Here is a 25,374-nt window from a genome sequence, read left to right as displayed (position 1 = left end):
CGTAATGTGGGCAGCAGACACCTGAAAATCGCAATGTGGGCAGCAGACACCTGAAAATCGCAATGTGGGCAGCAGACACCTGAAAATCGTAATGTGGGCAGCAGTGACCAGAAAATCGTAATGTGGGCAGCAGACACCTGAAAATCGCAATGTGGGCAGCAGTGATCAGAAAATCGTAATGTGGGCAGCAGTGACCAGAAAATCGTAATGTGGGCAGCAGACACCTGAAAATCGCAATGTGGGCAGCAGACACCTGAAAATCGTAATGTGGGCAGCAGTCACCAGAAAATCGCAATGTGGGCAGCAGTGATCAGAAAATCGCAATGTGGGCAGCAGTGATCAGAAAATCGTAATGTGGGCAGCAGTCACCAGAAAATCGTAATGTGGGCAGCAGACACCTGAAAATCGCAATGAGGGCAGCAGACACCTGAAAATCGTAATGTGGGCAGCAGTGACCAGAAAATCGTAATGTGGGCAGCAGACACCTGAAAATCGTAATGTGGGCAGCAGACACCTGAAAATCGTAATGTGGGCAGCAGACACCTGAAAATCGTAATGTGGGCAGCAGGCACCAGAAACCCCCCTCCCTCACCTAGGGGCCCCCCCTCCAGAATTGTAGCCAGCGGCAGCAGCGGGGATGAATCACTTACCAGCATGACGACTGGAGATCCATAGCTCTGCGTGCCGCTGGCTGGTCTGGCCTCTCTCTGTTTGCTGAACTGACTGTCCAATCACGCTCTCGCAGTACTTCCTGCGAGAGCGTGATTGGACAGTCAGTTCAGGAGCCAGAGAGAGACCAGACCAGCCAGCGGCACGCAGAGCTATGGATCTCCGTGTCATGCCGTTAAGTGATTCATCCCCGCTGCTGCCGCTGGCTGCAATTCTGGAGAGGGGGGGAGCGCGGAAGGGGGGCCCCTAGGTGAGGGAGGGGGGGGGAGGCTTCCGCCCCTCCCCGCCGATCTGTGCACAATGTCCCCCCTTCCTGCGCTTAGCCCCCCTCCTTTTTAGCACTGGGGCCCCCAGGAGGCGGGACGGCCGGGGCCCACCGATGGGACCATCGGTGGTTCGGTGGGCCTGTCCGAGGCTGAGTACAGCTGCTACAAATACTGCAGATCCTCTCCCCCCTCCTCTGAATCAGGAAGTACAGCTGCTCTAAATACTGCAGATCCCCTCCCCCCTCCACTGAATCAGGAAGTACAGCTGCTACAAATACTGCAGATCCCCTCCCTCCACCTCTGAATCAGGAAGTACAGCTGCTACAAATACTGCAGATCCTCTCCCCCCTCCTCTGAATCAGGAAGTACAGCTGCTACAAATACTGCAGATCCTCTCCCCCCTCCTCTGAATCAGGAAGTACAGCTGCTCTAAATACTGCAGATCCCCTCCCCCCACCTCTGAATCAGGAAGTACAGCTGCTACAAATACTGCAGATCCCCTCCCCCCACCTCTGAATCAGGAAGTACAGCTGCTACAAATACTGCAGATCCTCTCCCCCCTCCTCTGAATCAGGAAGTACAGCGGCTACAAATACTGCAGATCCCCTCCCCCCACCTCCGAATCAGGAAGTACAGCTGCTACAAATACTGCAGATCATCTCCCCCCTCCTCTGAATCAGGAAGTACAGCTGCTACAAATACTGCAGATCCCCTCCCCCCACCTCTGAATCAGGAAGTACAGCTGCTACAAATACTGCAGATCCTCTCCCCCCTCCTCTGAATCAGGAAGTACAGCTGCTACAAATACTGCAGATCCTCTCCCCCCTCCTCTGAATCAGGAAGTACAGCTGCTACAAATACTGCAGATCCTCTCCCCCTACCTCTGAATCAGGAAGTACAGCTGCTACAAATACTGCAGATCCTCTCCCCCCTCCTCTGAATCAGGAAGTACAGCTGCTACAAATACTGCAGATCCCCTCCCCCCACCTCCGAATCAGGAAGTACAGCTGCTACAAATACTGCAGATCCTCTCCCCCTACCTCTGAATCAGGAAGTACAGCTGCTACAAATACTGCAGATCCCCTCCCCCCCTCCTCTGAATCAGGAAGTACAGCTGCTACAAATACTGCAGATCCCCTCCCCCACCTCTGAATCAGGAAGTACAGCTGCTACAAATACTGCAGATCCCCTCCCCCCCTCCTCTGAATCAGGAAGTACAGCTGCTACAAATACTGCAGATCCCCTCCCCCCACCTCTGAATCAGGAAGTACAGCTGCTACAAATACTGCAGATCCTCTCCCCCCACCTCTGAATCAGGAAGTACAGCTGCTACAAATACTGCAGATCCTCTCCCCCCTCCTCTGAATCAGGAAGTACAGCTGCTACAAATACTGCAGATCCTCTCCCCCCTCCTCTGAATCAGGAAGTACAGCTGCTACAAATACTGCAGATCCCCTCCCCCCACCTCTGAATCAAGAAGTACAGCTGCTACAAATACTGCAGATCCCCTCCCCCCTCCTCTGAATCAGGAAGTACAGCTGCTACAAATACTGCAGATCTCCTCCCCCCACCTCTGAATCAAGAAGTACAGCTGCTACAAATACTGCAGATCCCCTCCCCCCACCTCTGAATCAGGAAGTACAGCTGCTCTAAATACTGCAGATCCCCTCCCCCCACCTCTGAATCAAGAAGTACAGCTGCTACAAATACTGCAGATCCCCTCCCCCCACCTCTGAATCAGGAAGTACAGCTGCTACAAATACTGCAGATCCTCTCCCCCCTCCTCTGAATCAGGAAGTACAGCTGCTACAAATACTGCAGATCCCCTCCCCCCCTCCTCTGAATCAGGAAGTACAGCTGCTCTAAATACTGCAGATCCCCTCCCCCCACCTCTGAATCAGGAAGTACAGCTGCTACAAATACTGCAGATCCCCTCCCCCCACCTCTGAATCAGGAAGTACAGCTGCTACAAATACTGCAGATCCTCTCCCCCCTCCTCTGAATCAGGAAGTACAGCTGCTACAAATACTGCAGATCCTCTCCCCCCTCCTCTGAATCAGGAAGTACAGCTGCTCTAAATACTGCAGATCCCCTCCCCCCTCCACTGAATCAGGAAGTACAGCTGCTACAAATACTGCAGATCCCCTCCCCCCACCTCTGAATCAGGAAGTACAGCTGCTACAAATACTGCAGATCCTCTCCCCCCTCCTCTGAATCAGGAAGTACAGCTGCTACAAATACTGCAGATCCTCTCCCCCCTCCTCTGAATCAGGAAGTACAGCTGCTCTAAATACTGCAGATCCCCTCCCCCCACCTCTGAATCAGGAAGTACAGCTGCTACAAATACTGCAGATCCCCTCCCCCCACCTCTGAATCAGGAAGTACAGCTGCTACAAATACTGCAGATCCCCTCCCCCCACCTCAGAATCAGGAAGTACAGCTGCTACAAATACTGCAGATCCCCTCCCCCCTCCTCTGAATCAGGAAGTACAGCTGCTACAAATACTGCAGATCCCCTCCCCCTACCTCCGAATCAGGAAGTACAGCTGCTACAAATACTGCAGATCCCTTCCCCCCCACCTCTGAATCAGGAAGTACAGCTGCTACAAATACTGCAGATCCTCTCCCCCCTCCTCTGAATCAGGAAGTACAGCTGCTACAAATACTGCAGATCCTCTCCCCTCTCCTCTGAATCAGGAAGTACAGCTGCTACAAATACTGCAGATCCTCTCCCCCCTCCTCTGAATCAGGAAGTACAGCTGCTACAAATACTGCAGATCCCCTCCCCCCACCTCTGAATCAGGAAGTACAGCTGCTACAAATACTGCAGATCCTCTCCCCCTACCTCCGAATCAGGAAGTACAGCTGCTACAAATACTGCAGATCCCCTCCCCCCACCTCTGAATCAGGAAGTACAGCTGCTACAAATACTGCAGATCCCCTCCCCCCACCTCTGAATCAGGAAGTACAGCTGCTACAAATACTGCAGATCCCCTCCCCCCCTCCTCTGAATCAGGAAGTACAGCGGCTACAAATACTGCAGATCCCCTCCCCCTACCTCCGAATCAGGAAGTACAGCTGCTACAAATACTGCAGATCCCCTCCCCCCACCTCCGAATCAGGAAGTACAGCTGCTACAAATACTGCAGATCCCCTCCCCCCCTCCTCTGAATCAGGAAGTACAGCGGCTACAAATACTGCAGATCCCCTCCCCCCACCTCTGAATCAGGAAGTACAGCTGCTCTAAATACTGCAGATCATCTCCCCCTACCTCTGAATCAGGAAGTACAGCTGCTACAAATACTGCAGATCCTCTCCCCCTACCTCTGAATCAGGAAGTACAGCTGCTACAAATACTGCAGATCCTCTCCCCCCTCCTCTGAATCAGGAAGTACAGCTGCTACAAATACTGCAGATCCTCTCCCCCCTCCTCTGAATCAGGAAGTACAGCTGCTACAAATACTGCAGATCCCCTCCCCCCCACCTCTGAATCAGGAAGTACAGCTGCTACAAATACTGCAGATCCTCTCCCCCCTCCTCTGAATCAGGAAGTACAGCTGCTACAAATACTGCAGATCCTCTCCCCCCTCCTCTGAATCAGGAAGTACAGCTGCTACAAATACTGCAGATCCCCTCCCCCCACCTCTGAATCAAGAAGTACAGCTGCTACAAATACTGCAGATCCCCTCCCCCCTCCTCTGAATCAGGAAGTACAGCTGCTACAAATACTGCAGATCTCCTCCCCCCACCTCTGAATCAAGAAGTACAGCTGCTACAAATACTGCAGATCCCCTCCCCCCACCTCTGAATCAGGAAGTACAGCTGCTCTAAATACTGCAGATCCTCTCCCCCCACCTCTGAATCAGGAAGTACAGCTGCTACAAATACTGCAGATCCTCTCCCCCCTCCTCTGAATCAGGAAGTACAGCTGCTACAAATACTGCAGATCCCCTCCCCCCCTCCTCTGAATCAGGAAGTACAGCTGCTCTAAATACTGCAGATCCCCTCCCCCCACCTCTGAATCAGGAAGTACAGCTGCTACAAATACTGCAGATCCCCTCCCCCCACCTCTGAATCAGGAAGTACAGCTGCTACAAATACTGCAGATCCTCTCCCCCCTCCTCTGAATCAGGAAGTACAGCTGCTACAACTACTGCAGATCCTCTCCCCCCTCCTCTGAATCAGGAAGTACAGCTGCTCTAAATACTGCAGATCCCCTCCCCCCTCCACTGAATCAGGAAGTACAGCTGCTACAAATACTGCAGATCCCCTCCCCCCACCTCTGAATCAGGAAGTACAGCTGCTACAAATACTGCAGATCCCCTCCCCCCACCTCTGAATCAGGAAGTACAGCTGCTACAAATACTGCAGATCCCCTCCCCCCCTCCTCTGAATCAGGAAGTACAGCGGCTACAAATACTGCAGATCCCCTCCCCCTACCTCCGAATCAGGAAGTACAGCTGCTACAAATACTGCAGATCCCCTCCCCCCACCTCCGAATCAGGAAGTACAGCTGCTACAAATACTGCAGATCCCCTCCCCCCCTCCTCTGAATCAGGAAGTACAGCGGCTACGAATACTGCAGATCCCCTCCCCCCACCTCTGAATCAGGAAGTACAGCTGCTCTAAATACTGCAGATCATCTCCCCCTACCTCTGAATCAGGAAGTACAGCTGCTACAAATACTGCAGATCCTCTCCCCCTACCTCTGAATCAGGAAGTACAGCTGCTACAAATACTGCAGATCCTCTCCCCCCTCCTCTGAATCAGGAAGTACAGCTGCTACAAATACTGCAGATCCTCTCCCCCCTCCTCTGAATCAGGAAGTACAGCTGCTACAAATACTGCAGATCCCCTCCCCCCCACCTCTGAATCAGGAAGTACAGCTGCTACAAATACTGCAGATCCTCTCCCCCCTCCTCTGAATCAGGAAGTACAGCTGCTACAAATACTGCAGATCCTCTCCCCCCTCCTCTGAATCAGGAAGTACAGCTGCTACAAATACTGCAGATCCCCTCCCCCCACCTCTGAATCAAGAAGTACAGCTGCTACAAATACTGCAGATCCCCTCCCCCCTCCTCTGAATCAGGAAGTACAGCTGCTACAAATACTGCAGATCTCCTCCCCCCACCTCTGAATCAAGAAGTACAGCTGCTACAAATACTGCAGATCCCCTCCCCCCACCTCTGAATCAGGAAGTACAGCTGCTCTAAATACTGCAGATCCTCTCCCCCCACCTCTGAATCAGGAAGTACAGCTGCTACAAATACTGCAGATCCTCTCCCCCCTCCTCTGAATCAGGAAGTACAGCTGCTACAAATACTGCAGATCCCCTCCCCCCCTCCTCTGAATCAGGAAGTACAGCTGCTCTAAATACTGCAGATCCCCTCCCCCCACCTCTGAATCAGGAAGTACAGCTGCTACAAATACTGCAGATCCCCTCCCCCCACCTCTGAATCAGGAAGTACAGCTGCTACAAATACTGCAGATCCTCTCCCCCCTCCTCTGAATCAGGAAGTACAGCTGCTACAAATACTGCAGATCCTCTCCCCCCTCCTCTGAATCAGGAAGTACAGCTGCTCTAAATACTGCAGATCCCCTCCCCCCTCCACTGAATCAGGAAGTACAGCTGCTACAAATACTGCAGATCCCCTCCCCCCACCTCTGAATCAGGAAGTACAGCTGCTACAAATACTGCAGATCCTCTCCCCCCTCCTCTGAATCAGGAAGTACAGCTGCTACAAATACTGCAGATCCTCTCCCCCCTCCTCTGAATCAGGAAGTACAGCTGCTCTAAATACTGCAGATCCCCTCCCCCCACCTCTGAATCAGGAAGTACAGCTGCTACAAATACTGCAGATCCCCTCCCCACACCTCTGAATCAGGAAGTACAGCTGCTACAAATACTGCAGATCCTCTCCCCCCTCCTCTGAATCAGGAAGTACAGCGGCTACAAATACTGCAGATCCCCTCCCCCACCTCCGAATCAGGAAGTACAGCTGCTACAAATACTGCAGATCATCTCCCCCCTCCTCTGAATCAGGAAGTACAGCTGCTACAAATACTGCAGATCCCCTCCCCCCACCTCTGAATCAGGAAGTACAGCTGCTACAAATACTGCAGATCCTCTCCCCCCTCCTCTGAATCAGGAAGTACAGCTGCTACAAATACTGCAGATCCTCTCCCCCCTCCTCTGAATCAGGAAGTACAGCTGCTACAAATACTGCAGATCCTCTCCCCCTACCTCTGAATCAGGAAGTACAGCTGCTACAAATACTGCAGATCCTCTCCCCCCTCCTCTGAATCAGGAAGTACAGCTGCTACAAATACTGCAGATCCTCTCCCCCCTCCTCTGAATCAGGAAGTACAGCTGCTACAAATACTGCAGATCCTCTCCCCCCTCCTCTGAATCAGGAAGTACAGCTGCTACAAATACTGCAGATCCCCTCCTCTGAATCAGGAAGTACAGCTGCTACAAATACTGCAGATCCCCTCCCCCCCTCCTCTGAATCAGGAAGTACAGCTGCTACAAATACTGCAGATCCCCTCCCCCCCTCCTCTGAATCAGGAAGTACAGCTGCTACAAATACTGCAGATCCTCTCCCCCCTCCTCTGAATCAGGAAGTACAGCTGCTACAAATACTGCAGATCCTCTCCCCCCTCCTCTGAATCAGGAAGTACAGCTGCTACAAATACTGCAGATCCCCTCCCCCCACCTCTGAATCAAGAAGTACAGCTGCTACAAATACTGCAGATCCCCCCCCCCCCTCCTCTAAATCAGGAAGTACAGCTGCTACAAATACTGCAGATCTCCTCTCCCCACCTCTGAATCAAGAAGTACAGCTGCTACAAATACTGCAGATCCCCTCCCCCCACCTCTGAATCAGGAAGTACAGCTGCTCTAAATACTGCAGATCCTCTCCCCCCACCTCTGAATCAGGAAGTACAGCTGCTACAAATACTGCAGATCCTCTCCCCCCTCCTCTGAATCAGGAAGTACAGCTGCTACAAATACTGCAGATCCCCTCCCCCCCTCCTCTGAATCAGGAAGTACAGCTGCTCTAAATACTGCAGATCCCCTCCCCCCACCTCTGAATCAGGAAGTACAGCTGCTACAAATACTGCAGATCCCCTCCCCCCACCTCTGAATCAGGAAGTACAGCTGCTACAAATACTGCAGATCCTCTCCCCCCTCCTCTGAATCAGGAAGTACAGCTGCTACAAATACTGCAGATCCTCTCCCCCCTCCTCTGAATCAGGAAGTACAGCTGCTCTAAATACTGCAGATCCCCTCCCCCCTCCACTGAATCAGGAAGTACAGCTGCTACAAATACTGCAGATCCCCTCCCCCCACCTCTGAATCAGGAAGTACAGCTGCTACAAATACTGCAGATCCTCTCCCCCCTCCTCTGAATCAGGAAGTACAGCTGCTACAAATACTGCAGATCCTCTCCCCCCTCCTCTGAATCAGGAAGTACAGCTGCTCTAAATACTGCAGATCCCCTCCCCCCACCTCTGAATCAGGAAGTACAGCTGCTACAAATACTGCAGATCCCCTCCCCCCACCTCTGAATCAGGAAGTACAGCTGCTACAAATACTGCAGATCCTCTCCCCCCTCCTCTGAATCAGGAAGTACAGCGGCTACAAATACTGCAGATCCCCTCCCCCCACCTCCGAATCAGGAAGTACAGCTGCTACAAATACTGCAGATCATCTCCCCCCTCCTCTGAATCAGGAAGTACAGCTGCTACAAATACTGCAGATCCCCTCCCCCCACCTCTGAATCAGGAAGTACAGCTGCTACAAATACTGCAGATCCTCTCCCCCCTCCTCTGAATCAGGAAGTACAGCTGCTACAAATACTGCAGATCCTCTCCCCCCTCCTCTGAATCAGGAAGTACAGCTGCTACAAATACTGCAGATCCTCTCCCCCTACCTCTGAATCAGGAAGTACAGCTGCTACAAATACTGCAGATCCTCTCCCCCCTCCTCTGAATCAGGAAGTACAGCTGCTACAAATACAGCAGATCCCCTCCCCCCACCTCCGAATCAGGAAGTACAGCTGCTACAAATACTGCAGATCCTCTCCCCCTACCTCTGAATCAGGAAGTACAGCTGCTACAAATACTGCAGATCCCCTTCCCCCTCCTCTGAATCAGGAAGTACAGCTGCTACAAATACTGCAGATCCCCTCCCCCCACCTCTGAATCAGGAAGTACAGCTGCTACAAATACTGCAGATCCCCTCCCCCCCTCCTCTGAATCAGGAAGTACAGCTGCTACAAATACTGCAGATCCCCTCCCCCCACCTCTGAATCAGGAAGTACAGCTGCTACAAATACTGCAGATCCCCTCCCCCTACCTCCGAATCAGGAAGTACAGCTGCTACAAATACTGCAGATCCCCTCCCCCCACCTCTGAATCAGGAAGTACAGCTGCTACAAATACTGCAGATCCCCTCCCCCCTCCTCTGAATCAGGAAGTACAGCTGCTACAAATACTGCAGATCCCCTCCCCCCACCTCTGAATCAGGAAGTACAGCTGCTACAAATACTGCAGATCCCCTCCCCCCACCTCCGAATCAGGAAGTACAGCTGCTACAAATACTGCAGATCCTCTCCCCCTACCTCTGAATCAGGAAGTACAGCTGCTACAAATACTGCAGATCCCCTCCCCCCCTCCTCTGAATCAGGAAGTACAGCTGCTACAAATACTGCAGATCCCCTCCCCCCACCTCTGAATCAGGAAGTACAGCTGCTACAAATACTGCAGATCCCCTCCCCCCCTCCTCTGAATCAGGAAGTACAGCTGCTACAAATACTGCAGATCCCCTCCCCCCACCTCTGAATCAGGAAGTACAGCTGCTACAAATACTGCAGATCCCCTCCCCCTACCTCCGAATCAGGAAGTACAGCTGCTACAAATACTGCAGATCCCCTCCCCCCACCTCTGAATCAGGAAGTACAGCTGCTACAAATACTGCAGATCCCCTCCCCCCTCCTCTGAATCAGGAAGTACAGCTGCTACAAATACTGCAGATCCCCTCCCCCCACCTCTGAATCAGGAAGTACAGCTGCTACAAATACTGCAGATCCCCTCCCCCCACCTCTGAATCAGGAAGTACAGCTGCTACAAATACTGCAGATCCTCTCCCCCCTCCTCTGAATCAGGAAGTACAGCGGCTACAAATACTGCAGATCCCCTTCCCCCACCTCCGAATCAGGAAGTACAGCTGCTACAAATACTGCAGATCATCTCCCCCCTCCTCTGAATCAGGAAGTACAGCTGCTACAAATACTGCAGATCCCCTCCCCCCACCTCTGAATCAGGAAGTACAGCTGCTACAAATACTGCAGATCCTCTCCCCCCTCCTCTGAATCAGGAAGTACAGCTGCTACAAATACTGCAGATCCTCTCCCCCCTCCTCTGAATCAGGAAGTACAGCTGCTACAAATACTGCAGATCCTCTCCCCCTACCTCTGAATCAGGAAGTACAGCTGCTACAAATACTGCAGATCCTCTCCCCCCTCCTCTGAATCAGGAAGTACAGCTGCTACAAATACTGCAGATCCTCTCCCCCCTCCTCTGAATCAGGAAGTACAGCTGCTACAAATACTGCAGATCCTCTCCCCCCTCCTCTGAATCAGGAAGTACAGCTGCTACAAATACTGCAGATCCCCTCCTCTGAATCAGGAAGTACAGCTGCTACAAATACTGCAGATCCCCTCCCCCCCTCCTCTGAATCAGGAAGTACAGCTGCTACAAATACTGCAGATCCCCTCCCCCCCTCCTCTGAATCAGGAAGTACAGCTGCTACAAATACTGCAGATCCTCTCCCCCCTCCTCTGAATCAGGAAGTACAGCTGCTACAAATACTGCAGATCCTCTCCCCCCTCCTCTGAATCAGGAAGTACAGCTGCTACAAATACTGCAGATCCCCTCCCCCCACCTCTGAATCAAGAAGTACAGCTGCTACAAATACTGCAGATCCCCCCCCCCCTCCTCTAAATCAGGAAGTACAGCTGCTACAAATACTGCAGATCTCCTCCCCCCACCTCTGAATCAAGAAGTACAGCTGCTACAAATACTGCAGATCCCCTCCCCCCACCTCTGAATCAGGAAGTACAACTGCTCTAAATACTGCAGATCCTCTCCCCCCACCTCTGAATCAGGAAGTACAGCTGCTACAAATACTGCAGATCCTCTCCCCCCTCCTCTGAATCAGGAAGTACAGCTGCTACAAATACTGCAGATCCCCTCCCCCCCTCCTCTGAATCAGGAAGTACAGCTGCTCTAAATACTGCAGATCCCCTCCCCCCACCTCTGAATCAGGAAGTACAGCTGCTACAAATACTGCAGATCCCCTCCCCCCACCTCTGAATCAGGAAGTACAGCTGCTACAAATACTGCAGATCCTCTCCCCCCTCCTCTGAATCAGGAAGTACAGCTGCTACAAATACTGCAGATCCTCTCCCCCCTCCTCTGAATCAGGAAGTACAGCTGCTCTAAATACTGCAGATCCCCTCCCCCCTCCACTGAATCAGGAAGTACAGCTGCTACAAATACTGCAGATCCCCTCCCCCCACCTCTGAATCAGGAAGTACAGCTGCTACAAATACTGCAGATCCTCTCCCCCCTCCTCTGAATCAGGAAGTACAGCTGCTACAAATACTGCAGATCCTCTCCCCCCTCCTCTGAATCAGGAAGTACAGCTGCTCTAAATACTGCAGATCCCCTCCCCCCACCTCTGAATCAGGAAGTACAGCTGCTACAAATAATGCAGATCCCCTCCCCCCACCTCTGAATCAGGAAGTACAGCTGCTACAAATACTGCAGATCCTCTCCCCCCTCCTCTGAATCAGGAAGTACAGCGGCTACAAATACTGCAGATCCCCTCCCCCCACCTCCGAATCAGGAAGTACAGCTGCTACAAATACTGCAGATCCCCTCCCCCCTCCACTGAATCAGGAAGTACAGCTGCTACAAATACTGCAGATCCCCTCCCCCCACCTCTGAATCAGGAAGTACAGCTGCTACAAATACTGCAGATCCTCTCCCCCCTCCTCTGAATCAGGAAGTACAGCTGCTACAAATACTGCAGATCCTCTCCCCCCTCCTCTGAATCAGGAAGTACAGCTGCTCTAAATACTGCAGATCCCCTCCCCCCACCTCTGAATCAGGAAGTACAGCTGCTACAAATACTGCAGATCCCCTCCCCCCACCTCTGAATCAGGAAGTACAGCTGCTACAAATACTGCAGATCCTCTCCCCCCTCCTCTGAATCAGGAAGTACAGCGGCTACAAATACTGCAGATCCCCTCCCCCACCTCCGAATCAGGAAGTACAGCTGCTACAAATACTGCAGATTATCTCCCCCCTCCTCTGAATCAGGAAGTACAGCTGCTACAAATACTGCAGATCCCCTCCCCCCACCTCTAAATCAGGAAGTACAGCTGCTACAAATACTGCAGATCCTCTCCCCCCTCCTCTGAATCAGGAAGTACAGCTGCTACAAATACTGCAGATCCTCTCCCCCCTCCTCTGAATCAGGAAGTACAGCTGCTACAAATACTGCAGATCCTCTCCCCCTACCTCTGAATCAGGAAGTACAGCTGCTACAAATACTGCAGATCCTCTCCCCCCTCCTCTGAATCAGGAAGTACAGCTGCTACAAATACTGCAGATCCTCTCCCCCCTCCTCTGAATCAGGAAGTACAGCTGCTACAAATACTGCAGATCCTCTCCCCCCTCCTCTGAATCAGGAAGTACAGCTGCTACAAATACTGCAGATCCCCTCCTCTGAATCAGGAAGTACAGCTGCTACAAATACTGCAGATCCCCTCCCCCCCTCCTCTGAATCAGGAAGTACAGCTGCTACAAATACTGCAGATCCCCTCCCCCCCTCCTCTGAATCAGGAAGTACAGCTGCTACAAATACTGCAGATCCTCTCCCCCCTCCTCTGAATCAGGAAGTACAGCTGCTACATATACTGCAGATCCTCTCCCCCCTCCTCTGAATCAGGAAGTACAGCTGCTACAAATACTGCAGATCCCCTCCCCCCACCTCTGAATCAAGAAGTACAGCTGCTACAAATACTGCAGATCCCCCCCCCCCTCCTCTAAATCAGGAAGTACAGCTGCTACAAATACTGCAGATCTCCTCCCCCCACCTCTGAATCAAGAAGTACAGCTGCTACAAATACTGCAGATCCCCTCCCCCCACCTCTGAATCAGGAAGTACAGCTGCTCTAAATACTGCAGATCCTCTCCCCCCACCTCTGAATCAGGAAGTACAGCTGCTACAAATACTGCAGATCCTCTCCCCCCTCCTCTGAATCAGGAAGTACAGCTGCTACAAATACTGCAGATCCCCTCCCCCCCTCCTCTGAATCAGGAAGTACAGCTGCTCTAAATACTGCAGATCCCCTCCCCCCACCTCTGAATCAGGAAGTACAGCTGCTACAAATACTGCAGATCCCCTCCCCCCACCTCTGAATCAGGAAGTACAGCTGCTACAAATACTGCAGATCCTCTCCCCCCTCCTCTGAATCAGGAAGTACAGCTGCTACAAATACTGCAGATCCTCTCCCCCCTCCTCTGAATCAGGAAGTACAGCTGCTCTAAATACTGCAGATCCCCTCCCCCCTCCACTGAATCAGGAAGTACAGCTGCTACAAATACTGCAGATCCCCTCCCCCCACCTCTGAATCAGGAAGTACAGCTGCTACAAATACTGCAGATCCTCTCCCCCCTCCTCTGAATCAGGAAGTACAGCTGCTACAAATACTGCAGATCCTCTCCCCTGTCCTCTGAATCAGGAAGTACAGCTGCTCTAAATACTGCAGATCCCCTCCCCCCACCTCTGAATCAGGAAGTACAGCTGCTACAAATACTGCAGATCCCCTCCCCCCACCTCTGAATCAGGAAGTACAGCTGCTACAAATACTGCAGATCCTCTCCCCCCTCCTCTGAATCAGGAAGTACAGCGGCTACAAATACTGCAGATCCCCTCCCCCCACCTCCGAATCAGGAAGTACAGCTGCTACAAATACTGCAGATCATCTCCCCCCTCCTCTGAATCAGGAAGTACAGCTGCTACAAATACTGCAGATCCCCTCCCCCAACCTCTGAATCAGGAAGTACAGCTGCTACAAATACTGCAGATCCTCTCCCCCCTCCTCTGAATCAGGAAGTACAGCTGCTACAAATACTGCAGATCCTCTCCCCCCTCCTCTGAATCAGGAAGTACAGCTGCTACAAATACTGCAGATCCTCTCCCCCTACCTCTGAATCAGGAAGTACAGCTGCTACAAATACTGCAGATCCTCTCCCCCCTCCTCTGAATCAGGAAGTACAGCTGCTACAAATACTGCAGATCCCCTCCCCCCACCTCCGAATCAGGAAGTACAGCTGCTACAAATACTGCAGATCCTCTCCCCCTACCTCTGAATCAGGAAGTACAGCTGCTACAAATACTGCAGATCCCCTCCCCCCCTCCTCTGAATCAGGAAGTACAGCTGCTACAAATACTGCAGATCCCCTCCCCCCACCTCTGAATCAGGAAGTACAGCTGCTACAAATACTGCAGATCCCCTCCCCCCCTTCTCTGAATCAGGAAGTACAGCTGCTACAAATACTGCAGATCCCCTCCCCCCTCCTCTGAATCAGGAAGTACAGCTGCTACAAATACTGCAGATCCCCTCCCCCCCTCCTCTGAATCAGGAAGTACAGCTGCTACAAATACTGCAGATCCCCTCCCCCCACCTCTGAATCAGGAAGTACAGCTGCTACAAATACTGCAGATCCCCTCCCCCTACCTCCGAATCAGGAAGTACAGCTGCTACAAATACTGCAGATCCCCTCCCCCCACCTCTGAATCAGGAAGTACAGCTGCTACAAATACTGCAGATCCCCTCCCCCCTCCTCTGAATCAGGAAGTACAGCTGCTACAAATACTGCAGATCCCCTCCCCCCACCTCTGAATCAGGAAGTACAGCTGCTACAAATACTGCAGATCCCCTCCCCCCACCTCCGAATCAGGAAGTACAGCTGCTACAAATACTGCAGATCCTCTCCCCCTACCTCTGAATCAGGAAGTACAGCTGCTACAAATACTGCAGATCCCCTCCCCCCCTCCTCTGAATCAGGAAGTACAGCTGCTACAAATACTGCAGATCCCCTCCCCCCACCTCTGAATCAGGAAGTACAGCTGCTACAAATACTGCAGATCCCCTCCCCCCCTCCTCTGAATCAGGAAGTACAGCTGCTACAAATACTGCAGATCCCCTCCCCCCACCTCTGAATCAGGAAGTACAGCTGCTACAAATACTGCAGATCCCCTCCCCCCCTCCTCTGAATCAGGAAGTACAGCTGCTACAAATACTGCAGATCCCCTCCCCCCACCTCTGAATCAGGAAGTACAGCTGCTACAAATACTGCAGATCCCCTCCCCCTACCTCCGAATCAGGAAGTACAGCTGCTACAAATACTGCAGATCCCCTCCCCCCACCTCTGAATCAGGAAGTACAGCTGCTACAAATACTGCAGATCCCCTCCCCCCTCCTCTGAATCAGGAAGTACAGCTGCTACAAATACTGCAGATCCCCTCCCCCCACCTCTGAATCAGGAAGTACAGCTGCTACAAATACTGCAGATCCCCTCCCCCCACCTCTGAATCAGGAAGTACAGCTGCTACAAATCCTGATTCAGAGGAGGGGGGAGAGGATCTGCAGTATTTGTAGCAGCTGTACTTCCTGATTCAGAGGTGGGGGGAGGGGATCTGCAGTATTTGTAGCAGCTGTACTTCCTGATTCAGAGGTGGGGGGAGGGGATCTGCAGTATTTGTAGCAGCTGTACTTCCTGATTCAGAGGAGGGGGGAGGGGATCTGCAGTATTTGTAGCAGCTGTACTTCCTGATTCAGAGGTGGGGGGAGGGGATCTGCAGTATTTGTAGCAGCTGTACTTCCTGATTCGGAGGTAGGGGGAGGGGATCTGCAGTATTTGTAGCAGCTGTACTTCCTGATTCAGAGGAGGGGGGAGATGATCTGCAGTATTTGTAGCAGCTGTACTTCCTGATTCGGAGGTGGGGGAGGGGATCTGCAGTATTTGTAGCCGCTGTACTTCCTGATTCAGAGGAGGGGGGAGAGGATCTGCAGTAAGTACAGCGGCTACAAATACTGCAGATCCCCTCCCCCACCTCCGAATCAGGAAGTACAGCTGCTACAAATACTGCAGATCATCTCCCCCCTCCTCTGAATCAGGAAGTACAGCTGCTACAAATACTGCAGATCCCCTCCCCCCACCTCTGAATCAGGAAGTACAGCTGCTACAAATACTGCAGATCCTCTCCCCCCTCCTCTGAATCAGGAAGTACAGCTGCTACAAATACTGCAGATCCTCTCCCCCCTCCTCTGAATCAGGAAGTACAGCTGCTACAAATACTGCAGATCCTCTCCCCCTACCTCTGAATCAGGAAGTACAGCTGCTACAAATACTGCAGATCCTCTCCCCCCTCCTCTGAATCAGGAAGTACAGCTGCTACAAATACTGCAGATCCTCTCCCCCCTCCTCTGAATCAGGAAGTACAGCTGCTACAAATACTGCAGATCCTCTCCCCCCTCCTCTGAATCAGGAAGTACAGCTGCTACAAATACTGCAGATCCCCTCCTCTGAATCAGGAAGTACAGCTGCTACAAATACTGCAGATCCCCTCCCCCCCTCCTCTGAATCAGGAAGTAAAGCTGCTACAAATACTGCAGATCCCCTCCCCCCCTCCTCTGAATCAGGAAGTACAGCTGCTACAAATACTGCAGATCCTCTCCCCCCTCCTCTGAATCAGGAAGTACAGCTGCTACAAATACTGCAGATCCTCTCCCCCCTCCTCTGAATCAGGAAGTACAGCTGCTACAAATACTGCAGATCCCCTCCCCCCACCTCTGAATCAAGAAGTACAGCTGCTACAAATACTGCAGATCCCCCCCCCTCCTCTAAATCAGGAAGTACAGCTGCTACAAATACTGCAGATCTCCTCCCCCCACCTCTGAATCAAGAAGTACAGCTGCTACAAATACTGCAGATCCCCTCCCCCCACCTCTGAATCAGGAAGTACAACTGCTCTAAATACTGCAGATCCTCTCCCCCCACCTCTGAATCAGGAAGTACAGCTGCTACAAATACTGCATATCCTCTCCCCCCTCCTCTGAATCAGGAAGTACAGCTGCTACAAATACTGCAGATCCCCTCCCCCCCTCCTCTGAATCAGGAAGTACAGCTGCTCTAAATACTGCAGATCCCCTCCCCCCACCTCTGAATCAGGAAGTACAGCTGCTACAAATACTGCAGATCCCCTCCCCCCACCTCTGAATCAGGAAGTACAGCTGCTACAAATACTGCAGATCCTCTCCCCCCTCCTCTGAATCAGGAAGTACAGCTGCTACAAATACTGCAGATCCTCTCCCCCCTCCTCTGAATCAGGAAGTACAGCTGCTCTAAATACTGCAGATCCCCTCCCCCCTCCACTGAATCAGGAAGTACAGCTGCTACAAATACTGCAGATCCCCTCCCCCCACCTCTGAATCAGGAAGTACAGCTGCTACAAATACTGCAGATCCTCTCCCCCCTCCTCTGAATCAGGAAGTACAGCTGCTACAAATACTGCAGATCCTCTCCCCCCTCCTCTGAATCAGGAAGTACAGCTGCTCTAAATACTGCAGATCCCCTCCCCCCACCTCTGAATCAGGAAGTACAGCTGCTACAAATACTGCAGATCCCCTCCCCCCACCTCTGAATCAGGAAGTACAGCTGCTACAAATACTGCAGATCCTCTCCCCCCTCCTCTGAATCAGGAAGTACAGCGGCTACAAATACTGCAGATCCCCTCCCCCCACCTCCGAATCAGGAAGTACAGCTGCTACAAATACTGCAGATCATCTCCCCCCTCCTCTGAATCAGGAAGTACAGCTGCTACAAATACTGCAGATCCCCTCCCCCCACCTCTGAATCAGGAAGTACAGCTGCTACAAATACTGCAGATCCTCTCCCCCCTCCTCTGAATCAGGAAGTACAGCTGCTACAAATACTGCAGATCCTCTCCCCCCTCCTCTGAATCAGGAAGTACAGCTGCTACAAATACTGCAGATCCTCTCCCCCCTCCTCTGAATCAGGAAGTACAGCTGCTACAAATACTGCAGATCCTCTCCCCCCTCCTCTGAATCAGGAAGTACAGCTGCTACAAATACTGCAGATCCCCTCCCCCCACCTCCGAATCAGGAAGTACAGCTGCTACAAATACTGCAGATCCTCTCCCCCTACCTCTGAATCAGGAAGTACAGCTGCTACAAATACTGCAGATCCCCTCCCCCCCTCCTCTGAATCAGGAAGTACAGCTGCTACAAATACTGCAGATCCCCTCCCCCCACCTCTGAATCAGGAAGTACAGCTGCTACAAATACTGCAGATCCCCTCCCCCCACCTCTGAATCAGGAAGTACAGCTGCTACAAATACTGCAGATCCCCTCCCCCCCTCCTCTGAATCAGGAAGTACAGCTGCTACAAATACTGCAGATCCCCTCCCCCCACCTCTGAATCAGGAAGTACAGCTGCTACAAATACTGCAGATCCCCTCCCCCTACCTCCGAATCGGGAAGTACAGCTGCTACAAATACTGCAGATCCCCTCCCCCACCTCTGAATCAGGAAGTACAGCTGCTACAAATACTGCAGATCCCCTCCCCCCTCCTCTGAATCAGGAAGTACAGCTGCTACAAATACTGCAGATCCCCTCCCCCCCTCCTCTGAATCAGGAAGTACAGCTGCTCTAAATACTGCAGATCCCCTCCCCCCACCTCTAAATCAGGAAGTACAGCTGCTACAAATACTGCAGATCCCCTCCCCCCCTCCTCTGAATCAGGAAGTACAGCTGCTCTAAATACTGCAGATCCCCTCCCCCCACCTCTGAATCAGGAAGTACAGCTGCTACAAATACTGCAGATCCTCTCCCCCCACCTCTGAATCAGGAAGTACAGCTGCTACAAATACTGCAGATCCCCTCCCCCCACCTCTGAATCAGGAAGTACAGCGGCTACAAATACTGCAGCTTTTACCTTCAGGCCAGTTTCACACCAGCAACCTCCGCAATGCTTAAAATAGGCTTTGGAGATACCCGCAGCAATGAGCGGTAAAGTAGTTTAACCACTTTCCCTCCCCCAACACGAATATCTATGTCCCTGTTTAGTAAACAGGGACGTAGATACTGCCGTATGTTCCTACCCCCCTCCCCCCGCACGCGATCCCATGCTCGTTACCGCCTCCAATCGTTAGCTGGGTTCCCATTCATCACAGTTCCCATTCATTGATCTAAGTCCCTGTGTGATTGGCCGCAGTTGTCCATGAGACAGCACCGCCATTCAGAAAGACCGTCCACACACCACTTCCTCTTAGCGTAGTAATACTAGGCATAAGGAAGTGAGCGGACATCTAGTGGCCAAATAAAATAAAAATATAGTTACCCAAAAATTTTTGGGTATAAAAAAAAATAACAATTTAAAAAAAATACATAAGTACATACCTTAGGGACTGAACTTTTTAAATATGTATATCAAGAGTGTATATTACTGTTACTTTTAAATTATGGACTTGTAATAGGGGATGGATGTAAAACTGAAAAAAATGCACCTTTATTTCCAAATAAAATATTGGCACCATACATTGTACTAGGGAAAAATTTTAAATATTGCAAAAATCGGGACAAATGAGCAAATAAAATGTGTGGGTTTTAATTACAGTAGCATGTATTATTTTAAAACTATAATGGCCAAAAACTGAGAATTAATGAATTTTTTCCAACTTTTTTCTTATTTTTCCTGTTAAAATGCAGTTAACATAAAATAATTCTTAGGAAAAAGTACCACCCAAAGAAAGCCTAATTGGTGGTGAAAAAAAACAAGATATAGATAATTTTGTTGTGATAAGTAGCAATAAAATTATAGGCGAATGAATGAAAGGAGCGCTATTGTTCTGGTGTTTAAAGAACAAGTGACACCCATGCTAACCTAGAAATAAAAAACACATATATAAGTAGATAAATGCTACTTCTACTTACATGACAGATGTATTGTACTATCCATGTAATGCTTCCGGTGAATTTTATAAAGGAAAAGCAGAAAATCCTATTCTAGGCAGTGGCCATCTTGCCAAGCTAATGCTGACATCATATCTAGAGATGAGCGTAATGACCTAATTACGATTTTGCGAAATTTCGCGTAATTAGTGTAATTACGATTATGGCCGTAAGTACATAATCGTAATGAAGAAGGATTTCGCGAAATTTCGCGTAAGCGTAATTTTCGCGTAATTTTCGCATTACAGTCGTATCATGCCGTAATTTCGCATTAAACGCTACCGTAATTTCGCATTAAACCGTAACGCTCCGTATAATATAAAAAAGCCGCCGACTTTAAGGGTTAATAGCAAAGCCCCCTTAAATGTTAAGAGCCTCAAATTTGGAGAATATATTAAGGAGATCAGGAGGAATAAGAGGAAAAAATTTTTTTTCAAAAAGACCTTATAGTTTTTGAGAAAATCGATGTTAAAGTTTCAAAGGAAAAATGTAAACATTTAAAAACCCGCCGACTTTAACGGTTAATAGCAAAGCCTGCTTAAAGTTTAGGAACACCAAATTCCCAGGGTATATTAAGGGGATCAGTGGGAATAAGAGGAAAAATTTTTTTTTCAAAAAGACCTTATAGTTTTTGAGAAAATCGATTTTTAAGTTTCAAGGGCGAAAATGTCTTTTAAATGTGGAAAATGTCAGTTTTTTTTGCACAGGTAACAATAGTGTATTATTTTCATAGATTCCCCCAAGTGGGAAGAGTTTTACTTACTTCGTTCTGAGTGTGGGAAATATAAAAAAAAAACGACGTGGGGTCCCCCCTCCCAGACCTCTTTAACCCCTTGTCCCCCATGCAGGCTGGGATAGCCAGAATGCGGAGCACCGGCCGCGTGGGGCTCCGCACCCTGACTATACCAGCCCGCATGGTCCATGGATTGGGGGGTCTCGGAAGGGGAGGGGCAGCCAAGCTTTCCCCTCCCACTCCGAGCCCTTGTCCAATCCAAGGACAAGGGGCTCTTCTCCACCTCCGATGGGCGGTGGAGGTGGAGGCCGCGATTTCCTGGGGGGGAGGTTCATGGTGGAATCTGGGAGTCCCCTTTAAAAAGGGGTCCCCCAGATGCCCACCCCCCCTCCCAGGAGAAATGAGTATAGAGGTACTTGTACCCCATACCCATTTCCTTTAAGAGTTAAAGTAAATAAACACACAGACACTTAGAAAAAGTATTTTAATTGAACAAAAAACATAACCACGAAAAAAGTCCTTTAATATTCTTAATTAACCATTAATACTTACCTGTCCCTTTAAATAAATGATCCCTCGCAATATCCTCGGAAATGTTCTATCAGTTACAATGTAACAAAGTTATTACAATGTATCAACTTTGTTACATTGTAACTACGCCGCACCCGACGTCACTCACCGCCGCCGCCGCCACCGCGTCTGCGCTGCAGGACCCGACAGAGCTCTGAGCTATACTCAGAGCTCTCTAAGCATCTTTGTATTTGGGCTCCAAGGAGCCCCATTGGTCCTTAGCAGACCAATGGGGTTCCTTCTGATTTGAAGGAACCCCATTGGTCTGCTAAGGACCAATGGGGCTCCTTGGAGCCCAAATACAAAGATGCTTTAGAGAGCTCTGAGCTATAGCTCAGAGCTCTGTCGGGTCCGTGCAGGACGCTAAGTCCCCGCCGGCTCCGCTGCCCTCCCCGCCTCTCCCACATGTCACCCACATGTCACCCACATGTGGGTGACATGTGGGTGACAGATGTGGGCGGGGTGGACAGCGGGAGCTGCGGGGACTTAGCGTCCTGCACGGACGCGTATGCGGCGGCTGAGCGGCGAGTGGCGTCGGGTGCGGCGTAGTTACAATGTAACAAAGTTGATACATTGTAATAACTTTGTTACATTGTAACTGATAGAACATTTCCGAGGATATTGCGAGGGATCATTTATTTAAAGGGACAGGTAAGTATTAATGGTTAATTAAGAATATTAAAGGACTTTTTTCGTGGTTATGTTTTTTGTTCAATTAAAATACTTTTTCTAAGTGTCTGTGTGTTTATTTACTTTAACTCTTAAAGGAAATGGGTATGGGGTACAAGTACCTCTATACTCATTTCTCCTGGGAGGGGGGGTGGGCATCTGGGGGACCCCTTTTTAAAGGGGACTCCCAGATTCCACCATGAACCTCCCCCCCAGGAAATCGCGGCCTCCACCTCCACCGCCCATCGGAGGTGGAGAAGAGCCCCTTGTCCTTGGATTGGACAAGGGCTCGGAGGGGGAGGGGAAAGCTTGGCTGCCCCTCCCCTTCCGAGACCCCCCAATCCATGGACCATGCGGGCTGGTATAGTCAGGGTGCGGAGCCCCACGCGGCCGGTGCTCCGCATTCTGGCTATCCCAGCCTGCATGGGGGACAAGGGGTTAAAGAGGTCTGGGAGGGGGGACCCCACGTCGTTTTTTTTTTATATTTCCCACACTCAGAACGAAGTAAGTAAAACTCTTCCCACTTGGGGGAATCTATGAAAATAATACACTATTGTTACCTGTGCAAAAAAAACTGACATTTTCCACATTTAAAAGACATTTTCGCCCTTGAAACTTAAAAATCGATTTTCTCAAAAACTATAAGGTCTTTTTGAAAAAATTTTTTTCCTCTTATTCCCACTGATCCCCTTAATATACCCTGGGAATTTGGTGTTCCTAAACTTTAAGCAGGCTTTGCTATTAACCGTTAAAGTCGGCGGGTTTTTAAATGTTTACATTTTTCCTTTGAAATTTTAACATCGATTTTCTCAAAAACTATAAGGTCTTTTTGAAAAAAATTTTTTTCCTCTTATTCCTCCTGATCTCCTTAATATATTCTCCAAATTTGAGGCTCTTAGCATTTAAGGGGGCTTTGCTAGTAACCCTTAAAGTCGGCGGCTTTTTTATATTATATGGAGCGTTACGGTTTAACGCGAAATTAAGGTAGCGTTTAATGCGAAATTACGGCATGAACGAAACGCGAAATTTCGCGTTGAAAATTACGCTTACGGTATTTTCAATTACGATTTTAATGGCAATTTCGCTACGCTAATTTCGCATCGTAATCGCAAATTTCGCATGCGTAATTATAGTAATGCGAAATTACGAAAATTTCAGCTCAACTCTAATCATATCCTCCCTGACTCTTGTTTTCCACCCTCCCTTCTCTTGCTCATTGTGTATTCATTAGCTGCCCTCCTCCCAGAGTCTTCAGACACTCCCACTGAGGTGTATACTAACAACTGCACTGTCTTACCCTCCAATCACTGAGTCACCTCAGCCTTGCTTGTAAACAAAAGTGAGCAGAGGGTGTTTCAGATAAGCAGCTAGGCCGGGAAATAAATGGAAGAGGAGGAATATATTATAGATAAAAATAATCCACAGCATTCAACTGTTTGGCACTGACTACTAAAGGGCCAGTGCTCCTAAAGTATGTGATAACTCCAAACCATAACAGCAGAAAAAGTTTTGAATGTTTTGAATGCAGGATTAGCGTGTTTATCACTTAATACACTCAGACCAGTTGCTGTTGAAATTTGATTTTTATGGTGACAATACCGCTTTAAGGGGAAAAACCTTGGAGGTGAAGTGGTTAAGGCAGCAAGTCAAACTAGGGGCTTGATATACAAATCTGTGATAACTCTGATCACGGTCGTGTTAGCGTTTTGCACACACTATAACGCGCGTAACGGTTTTCAAACCGTTTTCGTGTGGAAATTGCATTTAAATGCTAGCCCGACCTTGTGAATCAAGCCCTATAAGTGAGGTTCTCTAGCGCTCACTCACCTCCTGTGGCCGAAATAAGAATTGTTTGGAAGTGCATTGAAAAATCCATTTCCACGCATGCGCACCACAACATGATTTTTTTAAAATACCTGCGGGGCCTTTGACTTACACGACACCCGGTCATCACACGCCACCGCGGATGTTGACCGGTAACGTGCTGATGTTTTCGCATCAGATGCAATGTTTCTGACGCATCGCATCTGGTATGAAATGTCCCATAGACTTTCATTGCTTTAGCGTTACCCTGCGGTAAAAAAGGGTACTCAATGAAAATGCGATAGTGAGAAAGGGGCCTGACAGTAAGCTTTGGGAAATAGTCCCTAAATGTGCTGTGTTCAGTGGTGTAAGGATAACCATTGCGGCTGCTATGGGGCCAGTAACTGGGGGGGGAGGGGGGCAGTATGAGTGGCCAGCGGGAATAAGGGGGTCTATAATGAGCCTCTTGAAGACCCTTGTGGTGCAGTATAGGGAGCCAGAAGTGACAACCCCTATAATACCTATACTCAGAGCCGGGGCAAGGTCCTCCAACAGTACCCACCACGGCTGAGACATCAAAGTGCGCCCCTCCATCCCCCCCACCCCGGCCGTCACACACTGATTGCTATTAGACTAAGAGGTGCCCCAGGGCCCCCAAACACCTTAATCTCTAGTTATCTGGCTTGCAGTCACTGTCATGTGTCCCCTTTTCTTATTTCTCTCTGCTTCAAACACAATAAGGAAATGACTGCTGAGTTGTGAGCTCCCTCCTACACTGCGCCCTGAGGCTGGAGCCTCCCTTGCCTCTGCCTTGGCTTGGCCCTGCCTATACTGGGGGCTAACTCTGGATACCTATACAGGGGGTCACATCTCTCTACCTATATTGGGGGGACTACTTCTGGCTACCTATACTGGGGTGCCCCCCTGGCTACCTATACTGTGGGATACTATTTATACTGAGGGGAACTTCCGACTATCTATGCACTAGGGGGCTACTCTGGGGCTATCTAATATGAGGGGAGTACCTCTGGCTACCGAGGCTAGAGGGCTGCTCAACACTGGGGGGCACCTCTGGCTACCTGGTATGGCTCTGTGTGTGGGATGGGGGTGGGGGTGGGGGTAAGGTGCTTTATCTTTTTTGTATATTTCACCAGTCGCAGTGAATTAAAAAAAAAAAAAATGTGTGTTATGTTTCCTTAACGAAATGAAAATGTATATCCAAGCCTCAGAGCAGAGGCGGAACTCATGGAGTGTCCTTCCTAATTACGTCAGGTCTCAGGGGTGAGAGGTCTTTGGGTGGGTCTCTCTAAAATAAAAGTTTGGGAAGTTTCTGTGGAGGCTGGAGAGCCGAGATCACCACAGATGTGCCAGATGACAACAGTATTAACGTTCCATATCGAGCTTGGTTAGTCTTGTTGACCCATTGTTCAGAATAGGCTTTTTTTTTTTTTTTTGCTTAAAGAGAACCTGTATTAAAAAAAAAGGGCCCCTGGGGGGTACTTTCCTCAGGAGGGGGAAGCCTCTGGATCCGATTGAGGCTACCCCCGT

General features: G+C 50.1%; 1 protein-coding gene across 1 annotated transcript in view; it reads right to left on the bottom strand.

The window, feature by feature from the left end:
• LOC137544641 (uncharacterized) overlaps positions 1-25,374 on the bottom strand; it is a 109,298-nt gene that overhangs the window by 4,991 nt on the left and 78,933 nt on the right. The gene's annotated exons all lie outside the window — the stretch shown is intronic.

This window comes from Hyperolius riggenbachi, chromosome 2 (genome assembly GCF_040937935.1).
Source record: "Hyperolius riggenbachi isolate aHypRig1 chromosome 2, aHypRig1.pri, whole genome shotgun sequence".
NCBI lineage: Eukaryota > Metazoa > Chordata > Amphibia > Anura > Hyperoliidae > Hyperolius > Hyperolius riggenbachi.
Note: the sequence above shows the minus strand (reverse complement) of the source record. Positions and strands in the feature narration are given on the sequence as shown.